Below are 15208 nucleotides of genomic sequence, written 5' to 3'. Positions count from 1 at the left end.
GGGCAGGAACTGATGCCCAGGAAGTTCCACCTGGACATGAGGAAGAACTTCTTTGCTGGGCAGTGACCCAGCACTGAACAGATTGTCCAGAGAGGGTGTGGAGTCTCCTCACTGGGAATATTCCAGAACCCTCTGGACACAATCCTGTTCCATGTGCTCTGGGATGACCCTGCTGGAGCAGGGAGGTGGGATCAGATGATGTGGTCCCTTCCAGCCTGGCCCACTCTGTGATTCTGTATACTTCTCTCGATACAAATTGGAAAATGAACATTTTTATACTGCAAGAGACACATAATAAATGTAAGCCAGCAAAAAATATTTTGTACAGCTATCTCAGAAAACATACATTGACACCAAACTCTACCAAACCCACCAGCAGCAGCACTAGGAATGATTCCATGGAGGAGCAGTACCAGGACACACATTAATCCTGTATCTGCTCCAGTCACCAAGCTCGGTCACAGGCACAGAGACCCAACACAGCTGATTAGAGACTCCAAAAGCTGATTATGGTATTAATTACCACCACTGCCATTTGTCAGCCGCTGCACCACATGGATCACTGGTTGGTCCAGACAGAAGACAAATGAAACAGAAGCTCAGGACTTTCTGCAGAATAACTTCAAGAAAAGTTATCCAAGACAAAGGGTTGTCTCAGGATGCAAGTTCATATTTCACCATAAGTTAGAAACTGATAAGCAAAGAGTCAGAGACCAGGTTTCAGCATGGAAAGAGATTAATATGGTGTGTCTCAAAAGCAGTTTTCAGTATGTTTAATCACAGTGGTAGTTATTCAACGGCACATATTTTTTCACATTATTTTTGCAGATTGATTTGTCATAGCACAGTGCTTTCTACTGGGCTTGATGACACATACTGTATTTCCTTCAGCTTATCTTGAATAACCTAAAAAACCCATCAACATGGATATCATCTCCAATCTGGTTGGGGCTTCGCTTCCCATTTTCCAGCTCATTACTAAACATATTAAATGCCAGATTTAGGATGTGATTGGAGACACCCCTGCTACTGATCTTGAGTGCCAGGCTGGAAAATTAATGTTAACTATGACTTTCTTGTTTTCTCTTTTCTATCCATTTGTAATGGCTGACTGGATGTCACTTTTTCCTTCGACAAGAAAACTTCTTGAGCTTTGTTTTTTTAAAAAACAAAACAAACTCATTATTTCAGATCTGCTTTTTGTGTGTGTGTGCATTCTAAAAAAACGTGGTACAAAAAAGACTTCCAATGTTCCTTTGGAAAATACATCCCACTTCATATCATTGATGTAGGAGCTGTATTTATAACTTTGCCATTGTTTATTATTGAGACTGGTTAAGGTGTTATTTTTGCCCTACAGAAAGGCCTGGAGGTGCTTCCCAGCACCGCTCTCATGTTTGTTTTCAAAACTAAGTACAAAGACTGTCACTCTTAAGTTCTCCACTTCCCTTGAGTCCATACATTTCTGTCGTGAGCAGCTCAGCCACTTCATTCTCCAAGCCTTTCCCAACTCCTGGATTAATACCATTAGGTCTGGGTAACTTGTTGCTATTTAATTTATCAGTTTGTTTCCAGCACCCCGTCTGTTGATCCTGGCAACGGAAGAAAAATGCTTTAAGGGCGCCTCTAGAGCAGATATCTAAAGCAAGTCACACACACATCCCTAAAAAAAATTCTCACTCCAGCAGCCAGAACTGGAGATTACAGCCCGGTTCATGGACATGAGCCACACCAAACCAAACAGGGGATCCAAATAACTCAGGTCTTTCTGCTGCTGAACGTACGGTACCACGTTAAACCTCTGTATAATTAGCACAATCCAAAGCAGATGTGTTTTTTCTCCCAAATGGTAAATATTCATGAGCTTTATTCAGTTAAGGTGGCTGCTGGTCTGCTCCCAGCTGTGTGTGTGCAGGCACAGGGATTGCAGTGGCTGCCCTGAGGACAACGTGCTATGGGCTTCAAATATAAACCTGACCCACAATGCAGAATCCCAGAAACATTCAGGTTGAAAAAGACTTCCAAGAACATCAAGTCCAACCACTTCCCAATGTCCCCCTTGTCCCCCAGCCCAGAGCACTGAGTGCCACATCCAGTCCTTCCTTGGACACCTCCAGGGATGGGACTCCACCACCTCCCTGGGCAGTCCCTTCCAATGCTTAGCAATCCTTTCCATGAAGAAAGACTTTCTAAGGTCCAACCTGAGCCTCCCCTGGCACAGCTGGAGGCCGTTCCCTCTCCTCCTATCCCTTGTTCCCTGGGAGCAGACCCCGACCCCCCTCGGCTCCCCCCTCCTGTCAGGGGGTTGCAGAGCCAGAAGGTCCCCCCTGAGCCTCCTTTTCTCCAGACTGAGCCCCCCCAGCTCCCTCAGCCCCTCCTGCTGCTCCAGCCCCTTCCCCAGCTCCTTTCCCTTCCCTGCACACGCTCCAGCCCCTCCAGGTCTCTCTTCCATGAGGGCCCAGAACTGGACACAGCCCTGGAGGTCCCTCAGCAGCGGCACCACAGGGGGACAATCCCTGCCCTGGGCTGTGCCCACACTATCCCTGATCCAGGTGCCATTGGCCTCTTGCCCCCCTGGGCACACCTGGGCTCGTGTCCAACCACAAAGACCAAGAGCAGCCTGGGGAGACAGACAAACCAGAGAGAGGAGCTGACCTGCCAGCAGCCCCCTCACCCTTCTCCCCCCAGCCCGGCATTATTAGGGCCGCAATGGGATCCATGTGTGATCCCAGCCCACATGTGCTCCGTGCTTCCTGCGCTCCCAGCCCTGCCGGGGCCGGGGTTTTAAATGACAGCATTTTATTTATATTTCTGCCGCCAGGGGCCCCACCAAGGCTTTGCTAATTCTGGACACCTGCAAGGTCCGTGAAGGGAGCAGCCAGTCGGCACTGGGGCAAGAGGGAGGAAAAGCACCGGGAACAGGGAAGAGCAATCCCAAGGATGGGAGTGCTGGGAGCAAGGAGAGAGCTGCTCCCTTCGTTTGTCCTGGAGTATACACTGATATTTTTTTCAGACCAGCCCCAAACCTCATTAAGTTTGGGGTTTGTTTGAGGTCCCCTGTCCTGTGGAGGATGGGGAGCTGCATAACCCGGTGACCAACTCCCAGGCTGCACAAAAACTCAGGGGGGGTGTTGGCCCCCCTTCTGCCTTGAGCACATTAAACCAAACACAGCCAAGCAAAGGTGGGGGAGGATCAAACCTGTGCTGAGGCAAGCAAACAAAACTGCTTTCTCCAAAGCTCTCCTGATACATTTAATATGGCTGGGGTTTTTGGAAGCTATCTGTCATTTTCGTTTGGCTTAAATATAGATCAAAAAATCCCTTGATCCCAAGAAGGTACTGAGGAGGCTCAGTCAAGACTCCAGAAGGGATGTGCTCCTTAACTTGGAAAGTTGGCAGATGATTTAATTTTGTTAGCAAATTTGACAACAGCGCCATAGGAATTTTCCAAAAAATCAAAGAGCCCTTTCATAGGCTCCTCTCCCCAAAACTCAATCCAGTGTCTAAGAATAACATTCAGCCCTCATTAATTAATGATATCAGTCCGAATAATGTCAGATTGCCTCAGAGACCTCGCTGGGACGGATGAATCACACCCTGCTGGCTCCAAGGCTCTCCCTCTGACAAACTGCAGTGTGTGATGACGGGCTGCTTTGCCTGGAAAGCACTCACCCACCGGCCCCAGCAGCTCTCAGCCCCTTCTGAGGTGTGTGCTCAGTTCTGGAGCAGACTGAGGTTAATGGGTGTCTGAGATAACACTTGGCTCCTCAGGGACCTGTAGGCTGATGTCACACCAATGTGCCTCTGCCGTGGGCAGCACCAGAGCTGGCCTGGGCTCCCCTAGCTTGGTTATCTCTGCTGGGCACTCAGAGATACACCCTGGCTGTATCAGGAAGGAAAATGTTATTTTCACCTCCGTTAGGTGGTGCTGCACCTCCCCATGGACTTTGTGTGACGGATTAGCAAGAACGGAGTGCAGAGATCCACTAATTTTTGAGATTCAGAGCAGAGTCAAGATCACATCCAACAGCAAAATGCCACGAAGAAATCTATCTGTGATTCTGGCTTTTACCAGAACTACAAACTGAGATTTCTCACAAGACCTACTCAGCTGATACTGTTCCAACATGGGGAAAGATATGCCAGCTGTCTCTATAAATGTACAATTTTACTGGAGCCGTAATTATGTATGAAAACATCCAGACTGCTTCCAAAGTGCTCTGTCTTAATATTGATATAAAATTGCCTTGTTTCTGCTTGAAATGTAATCACAAATCCACGATTCAAGTCTTCATGTACCCCGCACTCTGCTTTCTGCAAGAGCTGGAAGCAGTGACTCCTCATCAGTCATGAACACGGGGTTCAGCAACATTTGTGTGTCACCATCTTTAAACGTAAACGCTGCGTTCCTGGGCCTCGTGAAAAATGCACAGGCAAGATCAACAACCACGTTGTTTAACACATTCAAACAAATGTTTATTCGCAGATGTTCTGGTGATGGCCATGGCTGGTCAGGAATGAACATCATGTCCAATCACTGCACCCCAGTTCCTCATGGAACAGCCCGATCCTACCACGCGACACTGAGACCTGAGCTGAGCTCAGCCTAAACACCAGCTCAGCACACACACACACACACACACGCACACACACACACATGTGTGGAATTCCCTGTGGGATCCCGGTCACCGGGGAGAAGTGTCAGAGAGACAAAGCTGCGACTTGTCTTTCTGTGCAGTGTTTGTTTATCCGCCGCACACGTCGCGCCCGGTAACGTGAAGCCACCAGTTTCGAATTACAAATATACCATAAATGCCATAAGTCATTTATTTTTCTGCCGTGCCTGGGAGAGCAAATTTGGCACTTTTTTAAAAAAAAAATATCTCGTCTGATGCTGATGTATTCTGATTGCCACTGCAAATATATATGTTTTTGTTAGGCATAAGCAGCGTTTTGATGTGACGGCCAAAAGCTCTCAAAGGGTTTGGTGCTGAGGGGTGGGGCCTCGAGAAAGGCCCATCAGATTTTGGGACCCCGGCCACAAACAATTTTCTGTTCAGTAGGACTGGCCTGAGAACAACTTTAACGTGCTGTTTACTTTAAGGCGTGTTGGTCCCAAAAGCGACTGACAAGCTGCACGCACGGACACTCGTGTTTGGGAGAGGTGCTGCCAAGCGAGCCTGCAAAAACCATTAAACCCAGAATTTGTTATTTTCCTTAAGCATCCTGAAAAATTACACTGGGTGATCGCGTTCTGAAAAATCTGGTAACGTTAATTTCACCACTGAAATATGATTTCTTTTAAAAGCCCCTGCCATAGGATCCACCCCGACATCTGGAGAACAGAATCCAGGCCGACAGACTAATGCACATGTGGAGGAGTGTGTCTGCTCCTTTGCTGCTTCTCAGGACAGACACATTGTCTCCCTCTCCTTCTCCCTGTCCCCTCCTTTTCTTTTTCCTTCTTCTTCTTTTTTTTCCCCCTTCCTTTAATAAGACTACACATGTCTCCCAGCTCTGCTGAGAATGTGACCAGTGTGTGATATTGCCTTGCGTCGACACACAACGTCTGGCTTAGGTGATACCAAGTGGTTGCTGCCCTGGCTTTGAATGCTTTCTAGGTTATTAACCAGCACATCTGGCTCTCTCCCTAGGAGGGTGAGTTCTGCAGTGCCCCAGGAATTTCTTTCATACACCACTTTTATTAGCTTTTCAAAAGAATACGGATTACCACTGGAAAGGAAGACTTAGGTCGTTTGCAAACATATTGGTCCCCAACCTGTTTGCCACGTTTAAAAAGCAACAATGAGAAAAGCCCATTATCTGATTTTCAGAATTAATCTTCCTTCATTTTAGCACAGCTTTATTGCTCTCGGTCCGCTTTGCTGAAAAAATGGCTCGTGATTTGTGATAGAGAGAATTTAAAACAAAATAAAACAAAAAAAAATCACAACATTGCAGAAAGCCACAAGGATAACTCAGTTTGGAAATGAAGCGCCCAAAACATTAATTTCTAATCCTGTTTTTCCTGCAGACCTCACTCCATCACCACAGAAGGGAAGAGAAATGTGTTTCAGGCTTAATGAAAAGAAAGAAGTGCACATGTAGCTCCAGAGAGCAAATTTATCTGCTTTGCCCCCACGTGGAAGTTACACAGGACGTGAAGTTTGAATGCACAAGTGATATTCCTGTAATTTCCCATCTGGACATCCCTATTTCAGTAATGTCAGAGTGGCCTTTTCTGTTTTCATTTATGTCACTTCCGAAGCCGCTTAAGACAAATGGGAAAAATACTTTTCTTGCAGAAAATAGATCCATGTGGGGCAGTTACAGAGGGAGCTCTCCAGGGCTTTCCTTCTACCTGGGCAGTGAAGTTCAGCATTCCTGGCCCAAGCTCTCCTGAAGCAAACCTGGAAAAAACTGCCTCCTCACCTGCCTGCCAACCCACCTGGAATTCCACCTTCCCAGGAGGAACCTGCATCACCTGCCACTGCTGAGCACTGCATAAGCACAGACAATATTCTCCATGCAGAGCTAAGCAAGTACAGAAAAAACCAGTTTGCTGGACTTGCTAATCAATCTCTTCTTGAGGCCACATTTTCGGAAGCTGTCGGCACTCACCAGCTCCCATTGTTCCAAGTGGGAGCTGTTTGGCACTCACAGCTTTTGAAGGGCTGATACTTCATGGAGGTGTTTAAATGGGAGCTCTGCTCTCCACTAACCTTTTGCAATTGCTTTTGGCTGGGCTGATCATCCAGAAATATCCCATTGCAAAGAGCAGTGTAAGCACTCACAGAAAGTCTATTTTAAAACCAGGCATAAATAGCCCCTACTTCTCCAGCCAGGGAAAAGAAACAACATTCTGTGATTTCCTCAACCAAGGGAGACAGCCAGGCAAAAAGTTCACAAACTCCAGTAAATTCATACAATGAAAACAAAACAAAAATTCCTAATTATGTAAATGAAAACAGTGAATGCTTTCAAGAATGTCACAGCCTTACTTGGGAGATTTCTGCCAAAGACAGCAAGAATTCGAGTCCATCAGATAAAATCCCGATTTCTTTAGATCAATATCAAAACAAAAGGGATGCCCAGTCGCAACTCTTAAGCCAGAAATTTTGGTATCAGATAAATTACAGGCAACAGAACACAAAAGATCTTCTCACCTCCTCAGGTCTGAATCTTCTGAGAAGCCCACCTTGGCAGCACTAGGCTTGTCATTATTCAGTCAGCTCCAGGCTTAAAAAATAACCCCGGCTCGTTTGGTCCACTAAGGCTCATGGAAATCCTTACAGGGCTTTTTGCTGCGCTTGCCTATAAATTGCATTGTCTTCTGAAGGCTTCCTGTCCTGAAAACAGAGGCACTAGCACAGAGATTCAACTGAGATTGTTTTCCCCCTCTTCTGCTGCTTTTATTTAACACACACACACACACACAAAAAAAAAAAGGGGGGGGGAGAGAGAGAACTGGTAGAAGTTCCTTACAGGAGTTGGAAGAGGACATCTGCAGGCAATTTAACATGAGGGTTTGTTTCTGTGTCAGCTGGCAACCCCTGGATAACTCTGTCATGTAACTTATATGCTAAAACATGATGTAGGACAACCAGTGAGATTGGGTAAATATGGCAGCACATCAGTTTTATTTGATTATGATTTATACTTTTCTCGGAGGGAGCAGCCCTGCCATAAACCATGGAAACAAACCACGAGGGCATCCCACCCCAGCAGCACTGACCATCAGACCCACCTTCTGCTGCAGCCCAGGACAGCCCCAACGTTCCTGTGAACAGCTTTTTTCCAGGTGAAGAGGGGAATTTCTCCATTCCCTCCCAGCAGCCCTCTCCTGACTGAGTGAGGGTCCAGCTCATCCTCCTCTGCAGGCAACAGCGCCGGAATGTGGAAGGGCTCGTGCAAGCACAAGGCTGAGCCCACAGTTTGTGCCTCAGTTCTCTGCTTCCAAAAGGCAGTTCAGGAACACAGACCAGCTCTGCAGATAACCCAGCTCACCCAGTTCCCCCACTCCATGTGTTTAACTTCCTCCCAATTAGAAGAATCTAGTCAAGTGAGGAATGTTCATCCATTCTGGTTCCACTCCTGTTCTTGCATCAGATCTTACATATTTTGGCATTTATAGCTCTGCATTTGAACCAAGGCACTGATTAGATTCAACTGGTAAAATTACCTTCCTTCCCCTTCCTCTCTGTGTGCATACTTTGGTTTAGATTATTAGCAATTTAAAAATCAATCTTGCAGTTAAATGTTTAATGATATAATTGCTTCTGTTGCCTAAATTTGTTTAGTTTGTGCTTTATTAGCATGTAATAACTGAAAGTATATTTTCCCCTGTCTGAGTTAATAATGTCTCTGTGATGGCTGACACACTCTTTGCTGGCTGGCTGCAGTTCTGGGACAATTCTGGAAGAATTGGAAAGATTTTCTGAAGCTGTAAGTGAGGAGTCAGTGGGTCCATTTAACTGAATTCTCAGTTGGCCTCCAACTGTGTTTTAAATAATTATTTTTTTGTTCGTTCTGAGTTCATTTTGAGACCCTCTTGGTCTAACTGTTGGGCAGGAAAGCTCTGCTGTCCCAGACTTGGACATGTGTGCCAGCTGTGTCACACAGAATCACAGGATGGGTCACACTGGAAGGGACCACAGTGGGTCATCTGACCCCACCTCCCTGCTCCAGCAGGGTCATCCCAGAGCACATGGAACAGGATTGTGTCCAGAGGTTTCTAGAATATCTCCAGTGAGGGAGACTCCACACCCTCTCTGGACAATCTCTTCAGGGCTGGGTCACTGCCCAGCAAAGAAGTTCTTCCTCATGTCCAGGTGGAACTTCCTGGGGATCAGTTCCTGCCCGTTCCTCTTGTGCCATTGCTGGGCCCCCCCGAGCAGAGCCTGGTCCATCCTCTGCCCCCTCCCTGCAGACCCTCCAGACCTGGGGGAGGTCCCCTCTCAGTGTCTGCTCTGGAGGCTGAACAGCCCCAGCTCTCTCAGCCTTTGCTGCTCCCAGAGATGCTCCATCCCTTCAGCATATCCACAGGAGAATCATCTTCCAGCAGCTCCATGTCCCTGCTGTCCTGAGGAGCCCAAGCTGGACCCAGCCCTGCAGATGTGCCTCCCAGGGCTGGGCAGAGGGGCAGGATCCCCTCCCTGACCTGCTGGCAACGCTCTTCCCAAGGCACTCGTGTCCATGCCACGCAGCCCACGGTGCTCTGCAGCCCTTGTTCCCGGATTTTCTCCACAGGCAGGAGGGCCCTGCAGGTTCCTACCTGCTCACCTACATGGGTTCATTTGCAAGGATGCTCAGGGGCAGTGAGGAAGGGGGCAAGGGCCGTGTCCCGCGTGCCTTCAGACATCACCTGTGGTCCTGCCCTGCAAATCTCCATCCTGTCCTGCCATCCAGAGGTACTGACTCAGCTTTGGGACACAGCTGCTCCCACACAGCCTGTCATCTACTCCCTGCTTTCCAAAGGATTACTGCACATGTGTAAGGCGTCATCTTGATGTGATTACATTGCTCTGAGATTGAAGTTGGCTTGTTTCAAAAAGGCCTGGGTGTACCCCCAGTTCCATGGTACATATTGAAGTCATGCCACGTTAAGATGGGATGGAGTCCAGAGAATAAAGAGCAACCTATGAGTCTCCCCTTGTGCTCAATGAACCTACACTGAGTCCTCATGGAAACAGTGGAAAACACAGGTGATTCCCAAGGACAATTCACCCCTTCCTAATACAGGTCCCCACCCATTCTTTAGAAAGGGAACCCAGAAGCTGCTTAAACTGAATGAATAGTTTGCTTGGAAAGGACCTTAATGCTCATTTCATTCCAACCCCTGCCATGGACAGGGACAACTTCCACTAGCCCAGGTTGCTCCAAGCCCCATCCAACCTGGCCTTGGACACTTCCAGGGATCCAGGGGCAGCCACAGCTTCTCTGGGCAACCTGTGCCAGGATTTCTCCCACATTATTCACAGCCTGGACATGCCAGGTTTCTGGCATCTTGGAAAATGTCTCCATATAACCAACACAGACAAATAATTCTTGTCAGCTCATCCTGGAAGGCTCACAACACTCCATAGATTTACCTACCTCCTTCCCAGTGCTGCTTTGTTGAACTTGCAAGAGCAGGTTCCAGTGTCTTACCAAACTTTCACTGCTCTGCAGGAAGGTGATAATGATTGCCAGCAAGTTTATCTTTGATCCAAGGTAATCACAGACAACATGAAATACACAGTGCACATGTTAAACACTCTTTTAAGCCCCGGCAGCAGAAGAAATTAATCCCTTCCGTGTCAAAAAAACACAAAGCCTGGAACAGAGGTACTGGCTTAGGGTTGTAGGAGGTGGAGAGAGACTATTTCCAAGGTCCTGGAGTGACAGGACAAAGGGGAATGGCTTCAGACTGATGATTAGGGTTGGTTAGGCAGAAATTCCTCCCTGTGAGGGTGGGGAGGCCCTGGCACAGGTTGCCCAGAGAAGCTGTGGCTGCCCCTGGATCTCTGGAAGTGTCCAAGGCCAGGCTGGACTGGACTGGCTGGCTTGGAGCAACCTGGTCTAGTGGAAGTTGTCCCTGCCCATGGCAGGGGGTGAGGCTGGGTGATCTTTAAGGTCCCTTCGAACCCCAGACCATTCTATAATTCTATGATAATACAGTAAAACTCACCCATATTAGTTGAGTTTAACCATGTTGTAAACATGGAGGGTAACATTTAGGTTTTACAGACAGCAAAAAGCTGTAATTCTGAGCAGGGCCTGGTAGTGAAGGAGCACGGAGGAGCCTCTTGGGAACAGAGCTGGCTGGCAAGACAGATATGGGATTTTAGGGGGACAGCAGTCATCCTTTATTTGATAAATGAACAAAATTGCACAAAGAATACATTTATTGCAGAGAATCAGTTTATCTTTCTCATGAAACAGATTTGTAAACACCCAAATATTGGCTACTGATGAGGCAAAGAAGTACTTTTCACGAGAATTTGAACTGTCTTGGGAAAGAACTCTGAGAGTCTGAAATTGTCCTACAGAACAAGAGTGAAAGTCTTATGGCAAATGATAAAATAGCAAGTTGGTGAAAGGTATCTAATCAAATGCCCATAACTCTTTATGAGGTAATGTCTGTATTAATAATCTAAAGAAGGGGGATAAAAAACCACATCAGCAAAAGATATTTCAGCCTAAAGTCGACTTTGGGACAGCAACAGGATTGGTGAAATTATCCTAAAGAGTCTTGAGGAGATTGGAACAGGAAATAATGAAACAAGATTTCAGGTTTAAAGAGGATGGGTTTTAGAACAAGTTTGAGGGTTTTTAAAGGAGGAGAGAGAGAGAGAGGAGGAAGAGCAGGGAGTGTGAGAGAGGGGAGAGATTCATTTTTGGGCAGACAAAGCACATCACCAAGTCCAAGAGAATAATCTATCCCTGTCTGGGATGCCGGAGCAGCAGCCTCTGGAAAATGCTTTTCAGGCCTAGAAGGGATAACCAGAAGGACAACAAAGTGGTCATTTGTGACCACATTTGTGACCAAGCAGCAAGTCCAGCAGGAAGCAGGGCTGGATGCAGCGGGGAGAGGGGAAAGGCTGCCTGACCCCACCACCTGAGATGGACTCTGACCAGAACTAATTTGGACAGGCTGTGGGATGCTTGGCAACCTCCCCTCAGCTCTCCCTATAAATCTCCCTCTTCAAGAAGGTGAGGAGGAGCAAAAACAGGGTGAAATTAGGGAGTCTGAATCCGCACAGAGCTGATACACAAAGAGGGAATCAGGGTGGCTGAATACGAGGAAACGCTTCCTGACAGCGAGTCAGGGGGAATCATCCCTGAAAAAGGCTAAAGATGACCCATTGCTTGGGATATCTGTGGCCACATCACGGCAAAATACAAATCCAGTGTGTATAAAACTGTAATCTCTGACTTGCTGGGAGATAATCCCCACACATCCTCAGCATTTGCACTGCAGATTTGTGCGAGGACTGTCCTGGGCAGGTGGTTTCTGTAATTTTTCAAGGAAGCAGGAGACTGTCCTTGCAGCCTCTTGGAATCCCAAGGCTGCCCAAGCACCACGCTGATAAGATCTGGGAGCCCTCAGTCCCACTGAGGAATAGGAACAGGAGGAATCTTCTATCTCAGTTCCCTCAAAGTGTAACTGGTTTTGTTCCTGTCCCAGTTTGCCTTGTCCGTCCTTCCCAACTCCTCGTAACTTCTCCCCACCCTCAGCTTCCCACCCCGGCTCTAGTTTTCCACGACCATCCATTTTATGATTTCTACCCATGAGCAGCAGAAATGCCCAGACTTTTAACTGTCTGGCAGACTGCAGAAATGAGATTTAAACACATCTGACTCCATGTAACAGAGGGTTAGTGTAAAGCACATCTATCAGCCAGGGCATTGAAAATGCATTTGGTGCTCTTCAGTTTGCTCTTTCCTGCTTATGAAAAAGATAATTTTTGTTTAAAAACGGCCCCACTTAAGGAATTATCCATGCCATTAGTTCCTATAACAATAGAGATTAAAGTCTCTAGACCATCCCCTATCAAAATAACATACTCTTCTTTGAACATGTCATTGACACTGTTTTCCATCTGGCTGTTGGCAGCAGTCTTGGATTTGCTCCGAATTGCTGAAAGTTCATCAATTATAGCACACAGAAGCCATTATCTCCCTTTTCCTTTAGCAAGGAGGTATTTGCTCAGGCAGAGAGAAGAGGTAGAGTTCAAGAGAAAAGAAAAAAAAAACAAAAAGAAGAAAGAATTTCCCCACTGAAACTCTGTGGCAATCTTTTGGTCACAAGCCAGAATTCTAGGCTTCTGAGAAGTAAATCACGATTTCTGCTTATGAGGACATTCTAGCATTCAAAACCAGTAGTGATTCTGGAATTATTACAGGTAATGCTGGGGGAGGATGGAAACAACACACCCAGTTTGAAGCCTGGAAGTTTGGGGGCTCGGTGAATGAGCACAGGTCGGAGGAGTGTCCCTCACACTCATGATAAACTCAGCTCCTTTATTTCCTGAGAGCACGGAGCAAACCGTGGCTGTTGTTGAAACAAGACCTAACAACTGTGAGCCAGGCAGCACAACCAGGAAGGAGCACAGTGACACTGAGACACTGGTGTCACCCTGCCAGTACAAAAGCAGGGGGAGAGCTTAGAAAGCTCCCCCAGAATTAGGAATGAAGGACGCAGTGAGGGGTGAGTGAAGGGGGTGGGACTCACAACGCCAGGGGCTGCTGATACTGGTGCTTTTCCACATCTGTCACAGGGGACATTTGTAACCCTGCAGGCAGCAGCCCATCCCACAGCAGCTGTCAGGCAGCCAGTCTGCAGCCCAGATAACTCCCAGCAGCTTGTTCCCCCCTGCGCACTGGGGCTGAAGGCACCTTCTCACAGTGAGAGGTCACTGCAGGCCGTTCCTCCATGGGGTCACCACCAATTCATACCTGTAGGAGGCTTGGCTCACTAGCCAACAGCTCCCAGGAGCAGTTACTCCGTATTTTCTGGAAGGGATGGCAGCATGTTAATCACTCTGACTCTGGTGGTGACATCCTGTGATCCAGCAGTGTTACATATCCCACATGGATCCATCCATGCTGCAGTGTGTCTGCCCTTAGCTCACTTCACGTGGGACTTTGGGCAAAGCTCTTTGTATCCTTGGCTCGGGTTTCCCTGCTCTCACTCCCAGCTGAGCTGCCCAAATATCACTTTATAAGCAATGAAAGAAGTGCTTTAGCAATGCAAAGAATCTGCAAAAGACCAGGCTTCCGACTTAGTCAAGACCCTAAAAAGAGGTGGGAGTAAAAGCCTGGTTTTATCCTCCTTATCCTGGAGGATAATAATAATTCTACCATCCTTCCCTTCTTGTCCCCCTGCCTATTCAGGCAGAGACTGCATTGTGCATACAAAACTCCCAGCACAACAAAGTCTTGGATCCTATTTAGCGACTCTAAAATTCCAGGAAAAATAACAGATTATATCAGACCCAGAATATGCTCCTTAACAAATAATACCAGTTAAAAAAGAAAAATCAGATTTAACCCTAACACAACAGATTAGGTACATCCAGCAGCATCTCTCAGCTGCCACCAATTTGAAATCCAACATCTCCTTTGGCCAACAAAGGAGTTGTGAGATCAGGTTTTGTAAGACTTCCAATGACAATATGGGATTCTGTGCCTGGAAATGTGCATGTGCCACCATAATCCAGGCTAAATTCAGGAGTAATTGTCAGAAATGGCTGCAGAAATGGAACAATTCTTTTATTTCACCTGAGAAACCACTCATTGCAGTATTAGGAAGAGCTTCTAGATTTGATAACCCCAATTTGAAAGGTTCAGAGGCAACAACCTCAGTTCCATCCACAGAACAAATGAGGATGTAGGGACACAGAGCAGCTGAACTTGGCCCAAAGTGTTTGATGCCCTTTGAGAATTTTTTTATTAAAAATATCCCCCTTGATCAAGGTGTCTGGAAGATAAAGTGTTCCCATCTTTCAACTCCTACAGTGCAAAAGAAGGTTTGCAAAAATCCACAAGCTGCTGCCACTCACTGGCCTCTTCAGTCATCCCAAAATCATCACCAAGGAACAGAAAAATCAGACCATCTAAATATGAACAGACCAGATCTTCCACCAGCCTTGATTTAAAGAAAATCTCACCCCTTTATCCCAGGACAGACACTATTCCTGATAAGCACAGTAATTTTTTTACATACAAGCCATACCCTGGACTCTTCCTGCCCAGTGAAGGCCAAAAGAACAGCAGTAACTCATTTTTTCTGAGAATTGTTTCCACAAAATCCCCTCACAGTGATGGAACAGGCTAACTACAGTCAAACAAGCTCTTCATCTTTGCTAAAACCAGAATTTAATCCTTAAAAAAATAAAAAGTTTACTGAAGGGTCAATATTCACACAGCATAAACCACTAAAACTAAAAGATGCAAATCTCAGGCAGCATTTCAGAGTGTTTCTGTGACTATGGCTGTAAGAACTGGAGTTTAATGATAACAGAAAAACAAAAATACGACATTAAAGGACAGTCTTGCCCATACAAAGTGACAATTTTATCAATGTGAGTAATCTTACTAATTTCAGTGCTCTCACAGGCACTAAACATGCGTGGAACTGCTCACAGATCAGGGTCAAAACTCCCCATATTTTGCTGAACTGGAACTGAAAGTCTGAAAAGATACAGCCTTTTTCTTGTCCACA

Source organism: Lepidothrix coronata, unplaced genomic scaffold (genome assembly GCF_001604755.1).
Source record: "Lepidothrix coronata isolate B3197 unplaced genomic scaffold, Lepidothrix_coronata-1.0 Scaffold30, whole genome shotgun sequence".
NCBI classification, from domain to species: domain Eukaryota; kingdom Metazoa; phylum Chordata; class Aves; order Passeriformes; family Pipridae; genus Lepidothrix; species Lepidothrix coronata.
Note: the sequence above shows the minus strand (reverse complement) of the source record.